Here is a 22,601-nt window from a genome sequence, read left to right on the forward strand (position 1 = left end):
CTACACATTTGTTAACTGAATGTTTCTTGTTTCTCTAGTAAGAGAGCCTTGACCTGATTTACATTTCATGGTCCACATAAATGTGGAGACACTGCCAAAATGATCTCTTTCCTACTTCTATTTTCTAATATTCTCTTTCCTTCCTATAATTACAGATATTCCAGAAAATGGAGTGAAATGTTTTTCCTACTGTTTGATTATTTGTTTCATGCATATGCATTTCTGGGACACACAGTTCTGGAGCATGCAGCTGAGTGCACAGGCCTGGAGTCTCTGCAGACTTGTATAGCTTTGAAGCAAAGAATCTAAAGCATAAGTAAGATATTTGCAGAATTAAAGAGAATTTAGAGGAACAGGAGTAGAGATTTAAATTCCTGTAAATAAAATCCAGTCTCAAAACCAGGGATAAGTTTTCACCTTCCTTCTGCTACCATCTTAGAGATGTTTATTGGATGCTGAATGGAGATATTTACAGAATGAAACTGCTCACAATTATAAGGAAAATCACTTGAGTTACTGGCTCCTGTTGATGTTCACTCTAATGATCACAATTCAGAAGGGATTTATTAGTTAACAGTCTTGAGTGCTAAACTTGCAGACACATGGCAGTGCAAGAAAACACTGTACATAAGTTGGATAGCTTTATTTTTGCAGCACTCTAATTAGGCACCTTCATAAAATAGACATGTGAATTTTCAAATCCAGTTCCCAAAATCTCCTTGCTCACCAGCTGGAACATATCTAGGATTCTCAATTCAAACATCTCAATCTGCCACATGTCTTATTTTAGCTAAGCCTCAGCTTTTAAACTTCAGCAGCTATTAGAAAAACGTTACCCTGCATCCTACAGCATCCTCTGAGTCCAGGAGGAAAGTTTGAAGCCATGAACTAATTGTGCAGGAATTTAACAAATCTTGTCGAGATGAATTCAGCCAGGAAAGTTTGGGGCTGGCTTTGCTACCAACGCTGCTCTCTCCAGAGAGTCCCTCCCCATTTATTCTGGAGTTGCACACTTCGGTAAGGCAGGAGGGCAGGTTAACGTAGGTTAATTCTCAGGCTCTCGCCTCCCCTGGTGCCAGTAACCTACTTAGAGGAGCGGCAGCGCAGGCTCAGCGCGCTGGGAGGATTGGATTGTCTCGCCCAGCAGTGTGGCTGTGGCTCCTCTCTGGCAGCCAGCTCGGGTAGGGATTGACGCTGTGAGCCACAAAAAAACCTCTGGTGTGAGGGATTGACATTGTGAGCCACAGAAAAACCTCTGGTGCCCAAGGACGGTCAGGGGGCCCCACGCACCTGATTTTTCCGAGCTGTTGAAACAACAGGCATTGGAAGCAAGGGAGAGGCTTGTGTAACAACGGGTGGTGTGTGCCTTGGGCTCTGAGTAGAAGCGCACTTTGCTTAAAAGCTTCCTCTCAAGCAGCCTCCACAGGTTCCTTTAAAGCCAAATAGGACATGTTTTTCTCTGCAAGGGTGGCAGGCAGAAGTAGGACAGGGTTTTGTCCTTTTGAAGCATTAATACAGTTCACAAAAAAATGAAGTGCCAGAAGATACAGAAACTTTAAAAAATACGTTGAAACTTTTGAGATAATTTATTTTTTATTACAGCTAATATTGTATTTGGTGTAAAACACAAAACATGTTTTGATATATCCTTTCCCTGGTGAAAAAGAGAACAAAAAGGAGAATCCATATTTACTTTTAATTGAAACCTTCTGAACCCTAAATATCTTTTTTCCATGAATGGTAGTGTTAAGAAAGACATTTCATTCCTAAAGCCCAACAAAAAAAATAAAGTGTAGCCAGCACAAACTGCTACTGTCTTCTGAAAGAGCTTTAGCAAGTGTGTGGGACAATAAATCACCCAACATCAGTCTTGGCACCTGTGCAAATTTGAAGAGGAATACAGCATCACTGTGGTGAATCCATTTTCTCCCGCATGAAATAGAAATCATCAGCTGTGTTAAAAGAGCTACTGCATGTGCAGTGTCTATATGATTTGCACAGTGATTTAAATATCTGCAGATCTCAGCTCTCCAAGGAATTTTGTCTGTTGTGACTCACATCTTATGTTGTAAATTTATCTGTAAATGTCATCTTTTACTGAGGTATTTACAAACTTAAAATATTTTTCATAATTATTTGTAAATATTAGCTCTATTGTCAGCAGCAACACATTGGATTGTTTTGTCATAGAAAAGCGGGAGGGAACCACTGTTTTGGCAAGTGAGAAGCAAATAATTCAAAGTCAAGTGTTGGATTGGAGTAATTAAGTCCAACAGCAGTAGATAGTCAGAGTGAAGTTCAGCAGTGATATTGTGGCTGCTGAAGGCAGCTGTGCTGCATGCATGTGTGAAGTGCAGTTTGGTGTTCCTCAGAGAAACCTTCCAACTGCACCTCTTGCATTTACCAGGTCCCGTGGAAGCCGGAGGAGTTTGGTGTGCAGCTGCTTTTCCAAAGTGTCTGGCAAGTGCTTCTAGAGGGTGAGTGTTTAGTAGATTACCTGCATGAGCCTGTAGAAATTTAGCCATTGACTGGGTAAATTGCATTAAAAAGAAGCCATTAAATCACTAAGCAAAATCTCTTTTGAACTTGCCTAGTATCTAACCATCTTCTGCAAGAGGACATTGGCAGGGCTCCTGCTCTGCTTCTTTGAACTCATGCACATGTCCTTGTGCAGCTCTCAGTCCTGCTCTGTTCTCCCTTGCCCTCTACATGGTCTGGGCTTTTGTGTTGCCAGCTGTGCTCCTCATCCCATTGTTGCAGGCTTGGGCATAGCTGGGCTGCAGTTTGCTCTATGGGCAAGTACACTGAAAGCCATTGGGTTTTTGCACTGCTTTTGCCTGTGTGGAGGTATTGTACCTACAGCTGTTCTTTCGTGCTCATGTGTGGTTTGTGCCAAATGCAGTCATTGCTGATGATTAATGAATAGTTTTGGTTTACACTGTAGACTGTGTCCTAGATTATAACTCAGCTCTCCTATATACAAGTCCGTAGCAGCACTGTGAGCAGCATGATGTAGAAAGCATCCCAAAGGACAGGATGTATGGGCACACAGCTTCTCTTGTTCCTTGCCAAACTACCAATGCACACATAGTTTCATCTTAAGCAGAGCAACAGCATTGCCTGAGGCTGTAACTACCATCCTTGCTCATAATGGCCTTGGGATCCTGAGGTGAGCTGAGTGCCCTGGTACCATTGTGAATTTGGTGAAATCATTGCATCCAGTTCAGAAAATCATTCACGTGCTGCTTAGAACCTGCACCACTTATTTTATAGAGAAGTGTTATTGAATTAAGGTCATAAATTTGTGAAGTGAACAGCAAGTTTTTTGTTTGTTTCAAAAACCTTTATTGCCTTCATCCAAGGATATTGTCTATCTGTAGTATAGCCTTTGTGGTGACAAATGGTTTTAATATTTGTCCCAGTTTGTAGCTTTTTTTTTCTTAAGTCAAGCATGGCAGAAATAGGAGTGATTAATACTGAGAAAAGTTTGCAGCTACCCAGGCTCAGAAGTATTCATCCTGTCTTGGAGTATTCCACTTTCTCTTTTCACCTTTTCAAATAAGCAGATTAGATTTTGCCTGAACTAAAGACATTAAGACTTCAAAAGATGAAGGTTTACTTTATTGAGCTCTCTTGAGAAGAAGCCCAAGGTCTAGGCCCAGTCTTACTTTTTATGATGGTCTGTCCCCACTGTTTCACCACTTTCTAACCTTCAGGGAGAAGCTAAAAAAAGAAGAGAAAGCGAATGATATTTTTGCCCTTGGCAAAATGCTTTTTTTCACTTCCTCACTGTCCTGCCCAGCACAAACCTGTCTGAGGAAGCCACTGGTGGGGACTGAGACTGAGATGACTTCAGATGACTGACAAGGTGGTCAGGAAGTTCCAGCCTAAATTACAGCCCTGTGTGTCCTCAAAGTGCACTGGTGTAATCTTAGGGAGCACAGTAAGAGGTTAGGACAGAATGAGGAAGGGGTCATGAACATGCATTACAAAGGAACTGCGTTTGTGAATATGAATATAGAAGCTAGAATAAACGTTTCAGGAGCCCACATGTTTATTTTTTTAGGTATGATAATAATCTCTTTCTAGGACTCTCAAGATTACCTCACCAGGGTTTATATGTGTTTGTAAGTTTAAACATAGTATAAGAAACAAATGCCACACAAGCCAGCTCAGAATTTTTTCTGTGGATACACTCAAAATTACTTCATGGAAGAAGCAAATTTTTTTTCTATTAAAAATGGCATGAATTTCTAATATCAGCATGTGTCTGCTTGTTTCTGCATGTTCCCCAATCTTAGTCAAGGGAAGAGTTATTTGGTATCAATATGCAAAAAGAAAATGCAGAAAGAAAAATAAAAAATAGAGGAAAGCAGATGATGTTATCAGGATAGCAAAGGGAATCCAAAGGTCTGTCAGCTTGGTCAAGAAAAGCTGGGAGAAAAATTTTCTTCTGTCAAAGGAGGCTGTAAAAGCATGCAAGCAGGTGGGACAGGTGCCAGAGCAGGCAGTGTGAACTTTTGGATCAACACTAATAAACTAAGTATTGTACAGGTGCTCTGAGGTTTGATTTCACTTGGAGGAGAAAGTGACCCATTTGGTAAGCCTTTCTCTTTTCTTATTATTCACACTGCCTTGTTCTTAGTGCTTTGTCTCACGAACCAGAGGTGAGGAACTCTGGGGCGGCAATGCCTGATGAAGCCTGGACTCTTGTATTGCCCCTATATAAAGAGAGATTTTGGGTCTTGGAAACCTTGATGTCTATTATTGTCACAAGTCATGTGAGACAGGTCACGTGGAGGCAGTGACTGATCACAGCAGGAGCTCCATAGCATCAGCTGTCTGGACACAGAAATGATCTGTGCTCCTCCTCCCTGCTGATCTGTTTTCCGTTGCTTGATAGTTAAGTGTGGCTATAATACATAGGGAAAGAAAAACAAACTCATGCTATACAGCCCATTGTTAGGCTACCAAAAAGACTCACTGTCATCCAATTCCTTCAGCTTTGGACTGCTAGTAGACTGTGGAGCATGGCTGCTATATCTTATTTTCAGTTGTTAAATTGCATCAACAAATTGCTACCAAAACTAGGACCTGAGGATGGCAGGGGGTGGTCTCTGAAAGCAGGAAGAGGATAAGGGGGATAGGCTTTGCCATCAGAGTGTTACTGAAGGCTTTGTGCAGTTTGGCTGAAACGGCTCAAGAAGCAGCTGGCACCAGAGTTTCCCTTGTAGCCAGGTTAGAACGGGTTGGGTGGGAGCTTTAGAGGCTGATGCTTCCCATCTCATCCATGTGCTAGCATATGCAGGAGAACAGTTCTTAGATGCTGTGTGACTGGCAGCACCAAAGTGTGAACACTAACTATTCCTCCTCAGTTCAACCACCTCCATGTATCCTCCAGACACATCTCTTTTAATCTTACTTTTTTCTTGTCCAAAATCTCAAAGGTGACTTGAGTCCGTGAGGATGTGCTGGGCTAGTGGGGCAGAGCTCCCTCCTCTACTGTGCTGCTAGTTTATTCCCTTCCTGTGCACCATGCTCAGGATGAGCACGGTTGTTTGTCAACAATGAAGCTTCAAAGATGTACAACTCAAAAGTTGTGCCTTGCTTAGCTTGATGTACAGTGTGTGCTGCACCATCCCCTTACCCAGCTGGAAAACCAGCAAAGTACAGGGAACTGAGGAAACCTTGGTGACAGCTCAAACTGAGACAAATACTTCAGCTGTCCGGTGTCCATTCCTCGCCATATGCTTCAGTATTTAACAGTCTTATTAAATCTAAAATAAGTTTCCATGGCTTTATAAAGCTTATTGTGTTTTTGTTGCCTCTGGAAGCTGCTTGGATTATAATTTGACCAGTTCGTGCCCAGGTATTAAGGTCAAAAGCAGCTTCTTTAGTTGTGTCTAATCTGTGGTTCTTAGCCCACATTATTAATGCTAATAATGCTTTTTCATCATAGTCTAGGTCCCATTCCTCAAGAAGAAGTTTCCATATCTTTAGTACTGGGTGGTTCTGCGCGGAAATAAAGTTTCCCCTATCTTCAGTGGGGTTTTTCCTCTATTTTCAGCATCTCTCGTTTCTTCTTTCACACAGCCCTTTGGCTGTGACTCTTGCAGCCTTTGCTGCAAATTGGGCTCTCCCCACCTCTTTCTTTCCAGCTTTTCACTGTGGGGACAGGCTTTGCAGGCTCTGCCCTGTGTCCCTCTCTGCTCTACTTGTGGGCAAACCTTGGACTGTTCGTCCTTGCAGTGGGGGCACCATGAGACACAGGGGGCCGTGTTTGAGACAGAACACACACCAGGCCTCTGGCGTACATCAGCCAAACAGCCTGTTTTATTGCGCGGAGCATACTTTTATAGGCAATTTAAAGCTCTCGCTCTAAACAGTCATTGGTCTAATCTCCACACCCTCTGAACCAGTCAAATGCGTGTATTTTAGGAGAGTTGTTATTGGTTGAAACATCTGTCAGTCAACCTAGAGGCTGGTTTATGGAACTGGGCTGGGTTTCTTTTTATATAACCAGATTAATGTTAAGTACAAGTCAGCTTGTACTGCAACATCAAAGCTCACACATTTTCTCATAAAGCAATAAATAACCAAAGTAAATGTGTCTGGATGCTGTGGAGGATGACAGTGCTATGCCACTGTCCATGTAGACATGGGCTGTGGGCTGATAAAGCAGCATTTTGAGTAGTGGGATGTTTCTTGTGGTGTGGCAAATGCTCAGTCACCCTGCACGTGAGGCTTTGAAGTTTTCCTGTAGGATTAGTAGGCTTTGAAATTTTTGCTTAGTATTAGTGAGCTTCTATCTGCATAGGACATCTCTGGAGGCCATTAATAAAGCTCTCAAACACATTCTGCTCATCCAGCTTTAAAACTGCTGTATTATGAGCAATAAAGAGGTCCTGGTGAATAAGTTATTCCTGATGCAGATTCTGATGGGGTGCTGTCCTGCTGCCAAAACTTCTGGGCTGGTCTCCAGGTGTTTTAGCACTGTTCTAATTGCTTCTTGATTTCAATTCCTGCTGTTTTCTAAACTTTTTTTTTTCAAATATCTGCTTTTCATGCTGTATTATTCTTCTCCTTTTCTTCTCTTTTTGTATTCCTGATCCTCTTTTCTTTCTCGGAGTGTTTTGCTCTTTCTTTTTTGCATCTTTCTACATCTCTATTCTTTCTATGGGGAGGTAACTTGTGACTCTTTCCATTGCAGCTGCTCAATAGAGCAGGGATTTCTTTCACAGGTAGGTGGTTTGAAGGGAAAATGGGTGGACTACACCTGAGAGAACGTGATCCCTAGGCTCCCACTCAGCTACCACTGCTCTTCTGGCTTTGGCATTTCAGCTTTCCTCAAAGCCCAGCAATAATCAAAAATGATGCAAAGTCCTTCTGACCCTGGTTAGGGTAACCCTCTGAGGTTACCTCCGTGTGCCAGTATTGAGGCTTATTCCTCCTGAAAGCCCCCACTGTGATGACCTCCTGAAAAGTATTTTCTGCACTGCTTAAGTTTTAAGCACTGGAACATTCAGAAGGGAGAGAGCTGGGTCCCAGTGCAAAGCCTTTGGAGCACATAAACCTCACAAAGGGACTATGTGTTTTGTGTTTGCTACACAAGTTCTGTACTCTGTCTTTTTTGGTGAGGGATTTTTTCCTTAATGATTTTCCCACACCACTGGTTGTCTTGCAGGAGCCAAGAATTATGCTCATTGCTTTTGATTAAGAATCACACTTTTCCAGTTCTTTCCATACACTTCTTCTAAAGATTATAAAGAGATTTGCCAGAAGCTATTAATTCTTCTTAGACCATCCTCCATGTTTTACAGAATTCCTGAGAGATGAATGTGCTTCAGTAAGTGCTGATTCACTCTTTTACTGATTTCTGTGCTGAAATATATACCAATGTAAAAGATAATGGTAGCAGTTCCAGTAGTGTTACTTCTGATTAGGTAGGGCCTTGCTCTACAGATGCTAATTGCCTACGCTGCGTTAAAACTAGAAAATAAGTTACATTAATCACTAAAAATTGATTTTAAATAGTTTCAAAGTTATAAACAATTGATCAATAAAGGTGAGAGAAAATGTTGGGGCCTTTGGGGATTTAGCAATACATTCATTACATTGAACAAATTCAATACAAGGAGTAAATCAATGTCTTAACTTGCCAGCAATTTAATGTAATATTTAATAAAAATTGTCCCACATAATAGTCCAGGCCACACTGATATTTCTTTCATGTGGTATATGAAAAATTACTGTCCTTCTCCCAGTGAATTGCTGTTTGATATTTTCTGCAGAAGAAAATATGAAATAATAATGAGAGTGTCAAACACTGCCCTTCCCCTAGGCATGTGTCCAGCTTGCTTTGGTCTGCAGCCTACTTGCCAATACTTCTCTGCATGCCAAAACCCTGGACTGGTGAGAGAGAGTCCTACAGAGTGCAATACAGAATGGCAGCCCTGAGCCACCAAGACCAACAGCGAGATAGGTGCATTGTATGTCACAGAAAAGGATTGGATAAAATAATTTAAAAGTTAAAATATATGGCAATTTTTCAGAAAGGAAAAAGTCTGTACTGGGTGATACCTACTAGAATGCACAAGAATGCGTAAGGTTTATGGCAGTGGATCCCTGACCAGGGAATAATGTACACTGACTCCAGGATTGCAGAAGGTTGATCAAGTGCTTTATTGTGCTATACTACATTACCCTATACTACTATTTGAAAAATCCCTTTGCCCTTGCCAAACAATCCGCTTCAGCTTTGACCTAATTGGTCAATCAATCAAAACACCATCACCAGTGTCCAATTAAGAAACTATCTTTTGGTAAACGATCTCCATAACACATTCCACATGCGTACAACAACAGGTGCGGCAAGTGGAGATAAAAATTGTTTATCATACTTTTTTCTGAGCTTTCTCACAGCCTTCCCCAGAAAAATCCTGAGAAAGTCTATGACTCTCTCTGTTCAGAGGATATGTGAATACCACATTTATGTGCTCCAAAGGCTTTGCACTGGCACCCAGCTCTCTCCCTTCTGAATGTTCCGGTGCTTAAAACTCTTAGTGTGCAGTATCAGTCTCTCAAATTCTTCAGAACAAAGACCTCAGTTAATCTCAGTTATCTTTTCCCGGATTGGTTTTTCCATGCCCGTTTTGCCCTGCATCACCCACACTGCTCACAGGGAGAGCCAAGCCATCCTCACCGGTCAGAGGTGGGAGCCTCTCTGGTCTGGCCTATCTGGGATCCTTTTGTGAGTTTTCTTGCTGTTTTCTCTCTCTGATAAACATAGGTTAGTGCACAGTAGTGTGGTTTCACCATGAGAAAAGCAATGGCTTCTATCTCTTGAATTCTATTCAAAAACACTGAATAATGACTGAAGTGGATTTCCTATCCCTTGCTGAAACCCTTTGCCAACTATGTTAGTAGTGACAAGCACCATGTTCCATCTGTCAGCACTGTTGCCCAAGTTGGCAGGACATGCTTCTGATCACAACTGGTCCAGGAGAATGTCCTCCCTCTGCCCCCCAGCACAGGGCATGGTGTCCAGGATGTCTGATATATAATAATTTGCTACTCTGCAAAGATAGCTTTAGACATATTCTCTTCATGGTCTTTAATTTCTTCACATTTGTTCTCCTTGAAAGAACAGCAATGTTATTTAGCTGCTGTTCTCTGTTTATAAGGTACTGCTATGTTATTAGGTCAGGGAATTCAATCAGGAACAGAAAAATTAAATTAGAACAAATGAAAAGTGTACTTTGGAGGAGAGAAGTTCTAACTGCAAGGAGATGTCAGAACATACAGAACAGCTTAACACTTAGGTGTGAGATAAGGCCTAAGTGTCTGATTTTATCAGCATGTCTGCAGAGCACACAGAGGTTATTGAGGTGGATGCAGGCACACTTGTTAGCGTGACTCCAGCAGGAGCAGACAGAAGGGGAGCGTTTTGCAAGGTTTTGCAGTCATGACACCATTACTGTTACCCTCCTCTGTGCTGCTAAACAAAAGCCAGGGCACGAGTGGCTCCTCTGACAGTGAACACTTTCTCCTGCTATGCTGCCATCCCTGCAGTGCCCTCCATCCACCTCCTACTCTTCTCCTGAACCAGAATGTTTACTGCACGTGTGCCAAGGAGACCCTGCCAGCCACGCTGCTGTGAGGCCTGGATTCGGTCTTACGAGGTTGTGGCCAGTGAAAACACAGTGCCACTGTGTCTCTCTGACCTGGCTGGGCCTTCTCTGTTCTTTGTTGTTCCCCAGGCATGTGATCTTTGCGACACTAAGTTGTTGGATTGAGAGCCTCATGGGGGTCTGGTTTGGCTAGCTCTGGACCCCAGCTGCAAAAGACTAGAGGCACTCTTTCTTCTTGGGACTACAAGTCCTATAGTTTATTGTGGAACCACTCCAAGGATGCCTGGGAAGGAGCTGTTCAGGAAAAGAAAGAGGCTGGGATGGAGCCATCCAGGAGAAGAAAGAGTTTCTCATGGCAGGAGATTTTAAACCTGGGGGAAGGGGGGGCGGAGGGAAGGGACTACAGCCAGTGGGATACAACTGATGGGAGAGGTGACGGGAGGAACCAGCCCGGAGCAACACCACCATCAAGGGCTTTGGAGGAGAGGGGAGAATGGAACAAACCATGTGATACAAACAAACCACTTAGTGCAATGTAAAACTACTAAGTGCAAAATTCCAATCACCTGGTGCAAAATAATAACTAAATAAACTACTTAGTGCAAAAAAACACCTAGTGACACCAGTGGAGAATGTGTCCTCAGAGAAGCAGCAATCCCTACATTGTGTGAGTTTAACAACCCTCTGCTCCCTTTCTCTTCTAACTGTTCCTGTTATTACAAACCAAAAAGGGGAATTTATACATCAGGCAAAGAGCACTGACTGCTCTATCTCTGTACTTCGGGTCTGGACTGTGGAACCACAGAAGCTCCCTATCCCTCATTTAACAATGGGCAGTGGTTTCTGGAAGGACTAGACCTCCATGTCCAGTTTGAGCTCTGTTGAACATTTATCACTAACCTCTAATGGCCATACACCCGGCACAGCCACTTGGATGTTATTTTTATGTTGGTTGCTGCACTGCAGTTGGGGTTTCAATATTAAGACCAGAGGCTGAGAAGGAAAGAGCAATCAGTCCTGCTGGCACATGTTCCCTGAATGACATGCTGAAGTGATGAATTTAAGCTTTTGACATGTTCTTCAATGTAATAATAATACCAGTGATTACTTCAGATGACAGCAAATTACATAGGACAGGGTCCCCCAATGCTTACTCCCTGCTACTGAATTAGTTTTGGTGGTAATATTTCACTTGATTGAAAAGTAGCGATTAAAACCTGTATGGTGTCCCATATTTTCAACCTCTTCCAAGAAACAGAAAATCAAGCTTGGGCTGAAAGTGGGACATTGACATTCAGGTCTGTGTGATGACTGCCTTGGGAAGAACTGGTGAAGTTGCACTGGTTAGGAGTTGCAACCTCAGCTAATTGTGTGGAAATCAGAGGCAGGGAGAAATCACAATTTTTCTTTCAACTTAAAGACCAAAGCCTTATTTGTAAATGTGTATTCCAACAGTGCTCAACTGCAGGAGATCAGCAAAAAGGTGATTTAATAATATTTCTTTCCATAAAATTTCATATATCGTACTTGATAGTGGGGTAGAGCTTGAGGTTTTCTTGAGGGTTTTTTTCCTTGCTTGGTTTGGCAGGGAGAAGCAAGGGAGAGCATTTTGTTTTCTGAAGTTGATTCAGTGCAAGCTTTAGTTGATCAAAAAGCCCAAGTTGCAAGAAAGTCCTCATCCTCTAAAGCTAGGCTGATGAAAGGCATATAATGAGGACTTCAAAGTGCTTAATGAGAAGCCACAGGCAAAAAGAAAACTTAAAGAATGTTCTTCTGCACTGGGTCAGCTGTCATGTGATATTTGTGCCATGCCATGATGCAATGTCAGAACCGGGCTGAATGCAATCCCTTGGGCTTTGGTATATGGAAGAATTGCTCTGTATGGCTGGGAAGACATTCCCTTGCAGTCACTGTCTTGAGTTAAACTGTCCCTCCTAAATCTATTGGGAACTAGAGTGTTTCATGGAACCGGTGTGAAGGTGTCCAAAGCAGTTGTAAGAGGGCAGGGATGGCAGAACACTGTGCTTGAGCAACGGAACATTAACTTTCTTTATGGTTAGCAGCTGTGGCAGCAGTTTCCATGTTTGTGTGACTATTTGGCTTCAGAATTCAGAGCTCATTTTGTTATGCTTGCATTTCTCCCATGGTCTGTGTGTTGTGTCCTGTTTAGGTTTCCCTATGATCTGATCTGCTCGTGTGAAGGTGAGCTGAGTTGGGTCAATTGCAGGGCCCACGAGTGAGATCAGTGCTGCTTCCCTAAAAAGTTTCAGCTGTTTTTTCTTGACTGCTGCTGATGGGTTGAAAGTGGTGAATCCCCTCATGCCAGTTACCATTAATTCCCAGAGAAACAACCATTTCCTAGAGTACCCATTAATTTGATGAAAATTTGATTTCAAGACTTGTTCTCACAACACGACCAGGGATGATTAACGGGTGTTGGCACAGGGCTTGCACCACTTATTTGACTCTTATGAGTCCTTGCAGCAGGAAGAGATGAGTGCAGTGGCACAGAGTCCTTAGTTTTTTTGAGATGTTGACCTAAGTGAAAACTTTTATACTTTTTTTGCCTTCTTTGTTTTTTGGGGGTTTTCTGTGGTTTTTTGTTTGTTTGTTTGTGTTTTTGTTTGGTTGGTTGTTGTTGTTTTGAGGGTTTTGCTTTGTTTTTTTGTTTGTTTGCTTGTTTTGCTGATGCTTTCTTTTGACAAAGAAAGCAGTAGCAACGAGGACCCTGCAAGTCCTTAGAGCCCCAGTTGATTATTGTTTGAATGTGGAGAAGTTAGCATTGTTTTACCCAAGAAAGGCATCACACACTACTGGAACAAAACTGACGCCAGCAACTTGTACATAAATTACACATTATTTCTGTGGGCCTAATCGCCACACATGCACTGGCCATTCTCCTTACTTGAGACACATAAATTGCAGAGAAGGGTCCAGGTGAAACCATGTATTAAGTTTCCTTGTGTTTTCTGCCCCAAAATCTGCTTCTGTTAAAGGTTTGCTAAAGTACTGAAAGTACAGATATTAGTAAGAAACACACCTTTGAATTATTATTGGGTTTTGGAGGGATTTTATCATTGCCCTCAGTTAACACATGATTACTACAAATTGTGGTGGTTCAGTACACACTCCCACAGTGTCAGAGGACCAATCATGAGTCACTCTGGTGCCCATGGCTTGCCATGGAACTGCAGTCACTGCTTTCATGGCTAATGCAGAAACAGGATTCTGCAAGTTTCTTGTACTTCCTATGTGACTGATAATGTAGGCAAGAGATGGGGATGCTATAAAGCCAGAGTTTTGTGAATGTTTATTTGCTTTACATGAGCTAGTCACAGACCTTGTAATGTTGTCTGAGGGGTGGCAGATGCATTTATAGATTGGGAGGATGTTGCTACCTAAAACTGCCAGTGAAGATCTTGAGGGAAAAGGAGAAGTCCAGAACTGAGCACACCAAACTTGTGTGCTTGGTCAGTGCCAGCAGCTGAGAAGGGAAACCCAAGGCTGGAGTTAAATATCAAGCTGAATTAGGATTTTGTGTTGTATTTGCACTCATTTGTTCCTTCTTCTAATAGAATCACTAAAACAATCTTTATCTGAAATATTAAGCCCTAAATATTTCCTGCCACTGTAAATTTGCTGTCACTTTTGAATTGATTAGGCACATTTTGGAAATCAAGTCACATTCTTAATAGGGGAGAGGTGCATATTTCCAATATTTATCATACTGTATTAGGTGTTTAATTAAAAATAGGTTCCCAGAGGATTAACCAGCTTTTGCCATGTTGATGGCAAAAGAATATCCATTAGCAATTTTTTGCAGGTAATTATAATGTGGAACTGGATGGCTTGAGGCTAATATTTTATGATAGCTCTAGTGGGAATGAAGAGAAATATAATCACTCTTCTTGCTAAGGGGAGAAGACAAATTAAACAAGTACATCTGTTTGCTTCTGCAAGTTTCCTAGCTTGGTAAATTAGGACAGAATTTGTGTGCATGTGACCCAAATTACTGGGCTGAGCTCTGTGTCAGGGAGTGTGGAGTTGGCTGGCGGCTCTCGCTGCATGCACTCCTACAGACACTGGCTCTCCTGCGCTCCTTGGGGAGCTGGGGGACTTGATTTCCATCATCTGGTCGTCCATTAGGTTAAGCCAGACCAGCAGGATGAGATGTTGCCCTGCTTGTGAGACATACAGCATGGCTGGCAAAGCAAAGTGTCTTCCTCTCCTTAGGTAACATGCTGCCTATCCAGGTGTGATTTTCAAGAAACAATTTTACCCAATACAGCCAGCAACCACTGATTGCTTTGATATCCCTGTGTCTGAGCAACCTTGTCAATGTTGGTTGATCTTAATACCACTTGTGGCGGCTGGTTTGAGAGCAGAAACAACGCCTTGAGAGATGGATGGGCATGGAACACACTTGTTTCAGACAGCCCCAGCCCAGACCTGGTCCCACCAAGCTGCTCCTGTATGAAATCTGCTTCCATGGTAGGTCTTTCGGACAGATTGGCACACATGCCACGTCTATTTGCTGCTACTCATGTTGCTGCAAAAGCTGCAGATGAATAGGTTTTACTGGATCAGATTGTGAGAAACGATCTCTCACTTTTAAATTTCATATATTTATTAAACCTTAATAAATACAACAAATGGCTGAATAAGGAGAAAGAGCGGCACTGTGAGCACAGAACTAAACCACCAAAGCTCACCCACAAATGGCTGCTCCACCTTTTATACTGGAGGTAGTGCATCAGGTAACTCTAACCCCTCCCAAAGTCTGTCAGTCAACTCCTTCTGTGCCGCCCATTGGTGGAGATCCCTTTCTTGCAGCTTCATTGGAGCGCAGGCGTTGCCATGCGGCGCCTCCTGGTAACAAGCCCGCCCTCGCCCCAAGTGCCCCGGCTACCGAGGGCATCCAGCGACAGCAGTGCGAGGAGAAGGGAAATGGGGCTATGGGGAGAGCATATCACAGGAACATAACTACACATCTGTAAACCTTCTCTGAACATACACATAATATTCATCCCTAAACTGTGAGAGCTAACCATTGCATTACCCATCCATAACAAGGTCCTCAATCTTCTAAGTCCTGCAGCAATCCTTTGCTGTGGCTAATGCCTGATGTCTCATGTGAGAGCAGAGGGACCTGCTTCAGCTGGAAATATTCTGTATGTTATCTGTCTGCAAATCCAAGAACTAAGTCTGATGACTCTCTGGGAGCAGACTTGTGAGAGACATTCATGAATGTGGATGTATCTAATCACTCAGTGAGTCCATGGAAATGGGAGACCTTAAGGTGGGAGAACTTGACGCTGTTCTGACAGGTATTTTATTAGGTGTCATATTCAGGGGAGATGGAGACACAACCTGACACTCCAAGGTTCATGCAGCAGAGAGAGCTTTTAATGCCTTACACAGCTTTTATATACCTGATTCAAAATAATCCACACTCAGACCTGATTAGCTCTGATTGGTTACCTCCCAATTCACTGACCAATAGCTGCCTGGTTACATTTTCATCAGGGATTGGGTCTCTGTAGCCAAACCCCTCCTTCTTTCAGGCTTCATATGCAAGCTGTTTCACTGTCATAATTAGGGGCTGAATTAACAATATATACATATTTTTTAAATTGTTAATATTTGGTACTGACCGCAGTGGTAGCTGTCTCTGCTCTCATCATGCCCTGTGTAGGGGGGTATGTTTACACAAGAGCCTGTCTTTACTAGAGCTACCAAATCCAGGGCAAGGTGGCTGAAGTCACTCATGAACACTGGCTGGGGAGTTTAGACATGCCCTGAAACACTTGGCTCAGCATTTTATAGGCATTAGGCTGAATGAGTTGATATGAGGAGAAGGAGAAAACAGATGGGAGAAAGCATTTATGAAGCAGCTGCCCGGTAACCAATAATTTGGTACATTTCCTTCAGTTATTCTCATTAAGCCACAACGTGTGGTTGTCTCATTTTATGTGAGATGCATTGAATGTTCAAAAGATTCAGCTATAATTACACAAACACTGAAAGAGCAGAGGCATGTGCTCTGTCAGGAATAGTTCTCTCTCTTTGTGTTGTGGAGTACAACAGCCTGATGCAGCATCCTTCCTCTATAGCCATCTCTTCTCTTTGAATTCTTCTCTGCAATTAACAGGGAAATGTGAGGATGATTTACAATGAGAGTTGTTTAAATCTGAGGGCTCTGTATGGAAGATTTGATTTCAGATTCGGACACATACGTGGCAGCTTAGTATGGTAATGCAGAATTTATCAATTAAACTTGCTTGATTGTCTGTAATCTCTGTTCCAGGAGAGAATTTAATCTTTCATTCTGATGACAGCCAGATATGTCACATCTTTCTTGCACTATTCTGAGACCCTTTACACCTCAGAAATATAAGGCTGAATTTTTCTAAGAATTCAGAATAAAACTTATTTTCCTGACTGTGTTGCACAGTTTGTTAATGATGACGAATGTTTATGATATTATATTAATGGTTCATTACCTATGAATGTTTATGATTTTATGTTAATGGTTCATTACCTGTGTACAGTAGTCCATTACTACCATCTTGCCTGCCCACCTCAAGTTCCTCACCAAAATGCAAGCTGGCTTTGCCAGGACTCTGCTGTGAGATTCGTAGGGAGAGGCCATGCCATGTGAAGCATGTCTCTCCTGGAGCAGGAAGATGACCACAGCTTTGCTATGCTTGCCTGGCCCAGGAGCAGAGTGGGAGATGCTGTGAAGCTCTGCTTCTCATTCCTGGTCCTCTAAATCCACCTGCAGAGAATTTGATTTACACCAGTCTCAGGCAGTAGATGTGAACACAATTCCCAGTGTATTGCATATAAGCAGTTTCCTTAGTGACTGTGTGCATTGAAGGGACGAGGTGCTTGATGAGGAGAAGTGCCTTGAATACACTATTATATGGGCTAGGAATTCTACGGGATTTCAGATGTAAAAGACTTTTCTATGACAAGACTTAATACATAATCTTCTATATACTGCCATGGTGAGCAAGCCTTTGTTAGGTCTGCAGTTCCCATGAGGTAAGTTAAGGCCTCAGATACCAGGTCTGCCTGTAGGAATCTTGCATCATTTTTAACCTTGGGTGAAGAGAAACCTGGAAACCTTGAATTTGTGCAACTTTTGCCCACTTGTTCTTTGGGCAGAATTTCCAGAGAGTTTCATTCCTTCTGTGATTTTGGATTTTGGAGTCAAGGGCAGAAATACTGGACTGTTGGCAATTAGACATTCATTAGGAAGAGCACAGTCCCACGGATCTGGGACAATTTCCACCATTTAAGTGGTACTCAAAGGAACTCTTTAAGCCACTAGCACAGTGAACTCAAAATGGATTTAAATTTTATTTCTGAAAACCTTAAAAATACTGATGTTAGAAAATAGTAACTTTCTAGCGAGCTTCAATTGGGGTAATATGCAGATATGGTAATGTGGAGATGTGCAGAAAGTCCCTTTACCAGTGTCCACTCCATGAGGGTGTCTGAGACTTTGGGGATGTGGCAGCCAAGTCTCACCTTTGTGTTGCACCCAGAGAAATGAGGATGTCCCCAGACCCTGAGAGAGCTCTGCTCTCCAGTGAGCAACACAGTGGTGGCTCTTACCTCTCGGGTTGTCTTTGGTCCTCAAACACGAAGTGTTTCAGCTCCTTTGTCCATGCCAACAGCCCAGCCAGCCCTGCTGGCTCACTGTGCTTTCCTCTCTCGAGCTGGAGGCTGGGCCTGCTCCATTCTGGCACTGGGTGCCGTGGGAGGTGTGTGTGTGCAAAGCCTCTGGCTCCTGCGGAATGCAATTACATTGATCAGGAAGAAGCAGAGCTGTGTGCTTTGAGTTTAGCTTTTCATGCCAGAATTGTTACCTGCCAAATCCATTAACTCTGCAGTGCAGCTCAGGGTGCTTTAAAGATTTAAATAAAATTGACTGAAAGCCAAAACTTAAGTACAGATGAGTGTTATTTACCTCCAGTTCTCCCTATAATTCTTATTTTGGAGCTAAAGCAGCAGCAGTAATTTTCTCCACCTTCTAGGGATACTAGTCTTCTATGTTAAAATTTAGATCAGTTGTGTGTCTGCATTGCCCTGAAGAAAAGCAGGATCCACCTGGACACAGGTGAGGCCAGCATCAAGGAGGAGTTCAGGGCAGCAGGAGCTGGCACTGAGGAGAGGTGGGATTGCAGTTTCTGTGATGGCCACACCAGCCTGTGGCAGGTCAAAAAGCTGCATGGGCTGTCCCTGCAGGGGCTCGTGTGAACAGAGCTTTGCTTTCAGCCACAACATTGTACTGAGTATTACACAAAGTCTCTAATGGTTTCTGAGAATGGAGCTCTTCCTCCACAGACGTATATATACAGCAAGTTCCTCCTCTGGCTATTACTCATACCTATTTTTTATGGCACCTATATGAGTTTTAACTTTCCTCAAGGAGTGCTCTTTTGTTTTCCTCAGCAGAAGATTACATTGGTTGTTCTGAGCATGGAACATGCAGCTGTTCTTATGGTGCAGGAGTGATAGGGAGGAAATCCAGCCCATTTCCCTTTTTTTCCCCTCATCCTTTGTAATATCCAAAGAATGAAAAGGTGGATTTCTCCAAGGGAGGGCATACAGCCAAAGAACAGGCTAAGCCTCAGTAGACTGATGTTGCCCACCCTGCTTGTTTTGCTGCAGGAAAACTGTAGCTGAGCAGCACCACATGGGCACTGGTGGCACTGGCAATGGAGTGTAAAAATCAGTTCTTCCCCTTTTTCAGTGGTGTCATACATAGACCTGATGGACCTCAGGCAGAGTGCAGTCATGTCTACCACTGGCAGCCTGATCTTTCCCAGGAAATTTAAAGATGTCTGAGCCAGTGACAGGGTGCCCACATAGCGAGGAGTTTTTCTGTCCCCTTGTGCCTGCTGTGCTTTGGGCTCATGTTACCAGAAAATTACTGATTGTGCAGAATATGGAGCAATGGATGCATAACTAGATTAACAGAGCCAGCACAATGTGCAAGCAATTCTTCCCATTTCTGGAGACAGAAATAAGCAAATGTCAACACAGGACAAGATATTGCAGCTACAAAACTAGTGCTGGACTTACCATGACTCCTTATATGTTTTCTGCTCTGATTACAAGTACATCTCAATGCTTGTTATCTTTACTGTATACATTGGCCAGAATATGTACAATTTGTTTCAATCGCTGTATTTTGTAAGTTTAGAAGGCAAAAAATCAGAAATTAAATTTGAGGAGACTATAAAATTTAAGCCACTTAGGGACAGATTTTAATGGCTGTAATTTCTGATGATAGTCCTCTGTCCTTGTTGAATTCAGCAGAAACTAAGTGCTCCCTGCATTGAAGTTTGAGGGCCTAAAGTGCTAGAGTTGCTCTTTAACTATTAATTAAAGTGTTCTGTTAAGATGGTGAAATCATAATAGATATTCTGCAGTTGGTATAATTAATTATCTGATTTATCTAAGTCAGAAATTGTGGCTTTGTGAGAGTAAAAAAAATTATTACTAGCTTATTGTTATGTCTCTACATCACAGCCTTATTACTTGGATACAGAAGGTTATTATTAAATCTATTTATCTGTAACCTAGTTACATGCCTGAAATATTAGTGCCAGGCACTGCATTTCAATAATTAAAGGTAGATTGTTTTTAAAAACTAAGGACATACACAGTCAATACTGACCCTAGTTTAAATCTTTATTTTTAAAAATATATATATGCTAATGTCAAGCAAACTAGTTTTCTTTTAGCTTTGTAATTTTTAGATCCTTTTCACTCTATCAAGTTATGCTAGTCCTCAGCTAATTGGTACTAATGTGTGCCTGAATAGATAGAGAGGAAAAATATTGGTTGTCTTTTCTTGAAAAGGCTGGTCTTCTTTTTCGTGTTTTGAACAGTACTTATTGATGCCATTCAAAGGCATTCCTTGCTGAAGGATGAGAAGTTTCCAATAGCCAGCAATGATTCAGCACCACATTTGTGTATAACAAGAGAATCATCATAAATACAGTAGCCAACAGCAAAGCATGTCTGTAGTGTCATGTTTTTGTGGAATAAAATAAGGAATGCTTCATGTATGAGACATCAGCATAGCCATGCTAGAGGCATTTTGGGGAAACTGCAGTCCCAAACTGCCATTTAAGAGCGAAGTAGTTTCTGTGAAAAGAATTAAGTGTTATAAGCATTAAGAAAGTTAGTGTTATGACAATCAAACTGATCAAAGGAAAAAGAAACTATTAACAGGAACATCTCTGAGTTTTACTGAATTTGTTTATCCATTCTGGCAAATGCCCATTTGCCACCTGGTTTATCTGTTCAGGAAGGTGCTTGGAGAAGAGATGCAGTACATTTCTGCCCCAAACAGCTTCACACTCTGTTCAGAGGGCCCATGCACAGATCTTGGGACTTGCAGGCAGCATCAGGACAAGAAATTTGTGTAGCCTCCTTTTAAATACATTTCTCCACTGAGATTTTAGAAGAAGGAGCATGAATTTTAGCAGAAACTGTAAAAAAGCATCCCGCAGGCAGGGAATTCTTTACTCCCACTGTGTTAGCTATTTCTGTGCTACATTGAGCAGAGATTTGAAATGCAATGTTGGTCTTTTAATAGAAAACTAACTACAAGCAAGAAAGTGGCAGTTGCCGTATCAAGGGCTTACATGCCCCATTGGCCCTAATCTGTAAAAAAATGAATCTGTAGTAGCTTGGTGGACACAAAGATCCTGCTCCTCTTGGTCCAGCTGCGGTAGCTCTTGGGGCTGAGCGCAGTGTCATCCTGCAGAGGCTATTTGTCCTGGGAACTTTGAATACAGAAAGCAGCAAATGCAGCTCCAGGATATTCTGTGGTACATGCAGAATGCACCTGTACATCCTCGTCTCGTCCTTTCTGTTTCTGCCTGGGGTAATGCCTGTCCTCTGCCAGCTCCTCCTGGGAGTGATGCTGGTCCAGAGCTGCCCAAGGGCTTGAAGGCTCAGTGCATCCCCCTGTCCGTTCATGTTTTATGGATGGAGGGGAGACCATGAGCATCCTTGGGTCTGGCACCCATGGCTGGAAGGAAGCAGGATGAATTTTTTCTACTGCCCAGGTTAAAACAAGCCAGGACACCAGCCAAATCTTAAGGCAAGTATGCAAGAGTGTAATGTGGGGATTTTGTAGGTTAGGTTCGTAGCAGAAACTCAAATGACCACATAGGGTATGTTCATAAGAAAGCCAGAACATAGAAAACTAGTGATGTGTATGCATAGACTACATTAATTTTCTGGGCATTTCTACTCCATAATATCAGCTGCAATCATTAAAAATTTAATTATCTGCTTTGGCACAGGTACAAAATAATAATCCTGTCTTGCTTGTCAAAACTGAGATGGTGGCTGATGGCAGCTGTGTGATTGTCTCTGCCCCAACCATGAATTTCATTAACTCCATCAATGTGACAACTGCGGAGTCCTGCTATTGACAGGAACTCCATGGTAAATTTGCTAAATTCCTTGGCTTGTGCTGCTGCTCAGCTCTGTTGTAATACAAAGATATTTTAATGAATCCTAGGAGCCAAATGATGTGTACCATAAAGACTACTCCACAGTTTTTCAATCTTATACAATACATAGAAATTAGTCATTTAGTTCTTGAAAGGGTAGAAAATGTGTAGAGTTCACATCCCCAGTGAAGCATGGTTCAGTGTTCATCATGATATAGTTATTTATCAGTGACTATACTGGAAGAAGTGTTTGAATTCAGCACCTCTGCCATTTCTAAGAAGAGCATTGCTGGGAGAACTGTCAGCTGCTTGATACCAAGTTATTTGTTACGTCTTTTTATAATTCATAATATCAGCTCAGCCTTTTTTCAAACAAGTCTGACTTGCTTCTTTAAACACTTAATAATCTTCACAGAGGCCCTCACCCAATAATGCAGGCATATATTCCTATTTGAAGGAGTTATGTTTACATAGCAGTGAAGATTAGGAAGATTAAATGTCTTAATTATTAGCCTATATGTTTTTAATGAAAAACTGCAGGTGTCAGTGTTGGGGGAAGCAGCAAAGCTCCTTGGTGTCACAGTCACTTCTCTCCAGGAATGGGGCGCTCGCTGTCTTTCCACATCATCAGTTGCTCCAGCTGTCAGGCCAAAGGGGCATCAGTGAAGAAGCCCAATTGTTTCTTGAACGATAATCCTGTCCACAGATGGTGTCAGAGGGTAATGAGAGAAGTGCACTCTTGCTGTGGCTGTCCCTGACTGCCCCTCTCCAAAGGGGGAGACTGCAGAGATCAATGCTGTACATCTCAGTCCTATCCAGAGCTGATTCCCCATCCCCACAGCAGTGTCTGTACAATGAAAGCCTGCTGTAGCCAGCATGGAGAGATGGAGTTCTAGGTGTGCTCAAGAAATTTGGGGTTTTGGCCAATAGTTACAGTAATCTGACTAATGAAAATTACAATTTGACACACTGCATGTGCTGC

At 42.4% G+C, this 22,601-nt stretch overlaps 1 protein-coding gene across 2 annotated transcripts in view; it reads left to right on the forward strand.

Annotated features, from left to right (window-relative positions):
• The window catches only part of KCNIP1 (potassium voltage-gated channel interacting protein 1), a 177,414-nt gene that overhangs the window by 12,292 nt on the left and 142,521 nt on the right, over positions 1-22,601 (forward strand). The window contains exon 2 of one of the 2 annotated variants that reach the window (XM_058815404.1): positions 2,408-2,477. The exons of the other annotated variant lie outside the window; for it this stretch is intronic. The gene's annotated coding sequence lies outside the window, so the exon portion shown is untranslated. The remainder of the gene's footprint in view (positions 1-2,407; positions 2,478-22,601) is intronic. 2 annotated transcript variants of the gene reach the window in all.

This window comes from Ammospiza caudacuta, chromosome 16 (genome assembly GCF_027887145.1).
Source record: "Ammospiza caudacuta isolate bAmmCau1 chromosome 16, bAmmCau1.pri, whole genome shotgun sequence".
Classification (NCBI taxonomy): Eukaryota; Metazoa; Chordata; class Aves; order Passeriformes; family Passerellidae; genus Ammospiza; species Ammospiza caudacuta.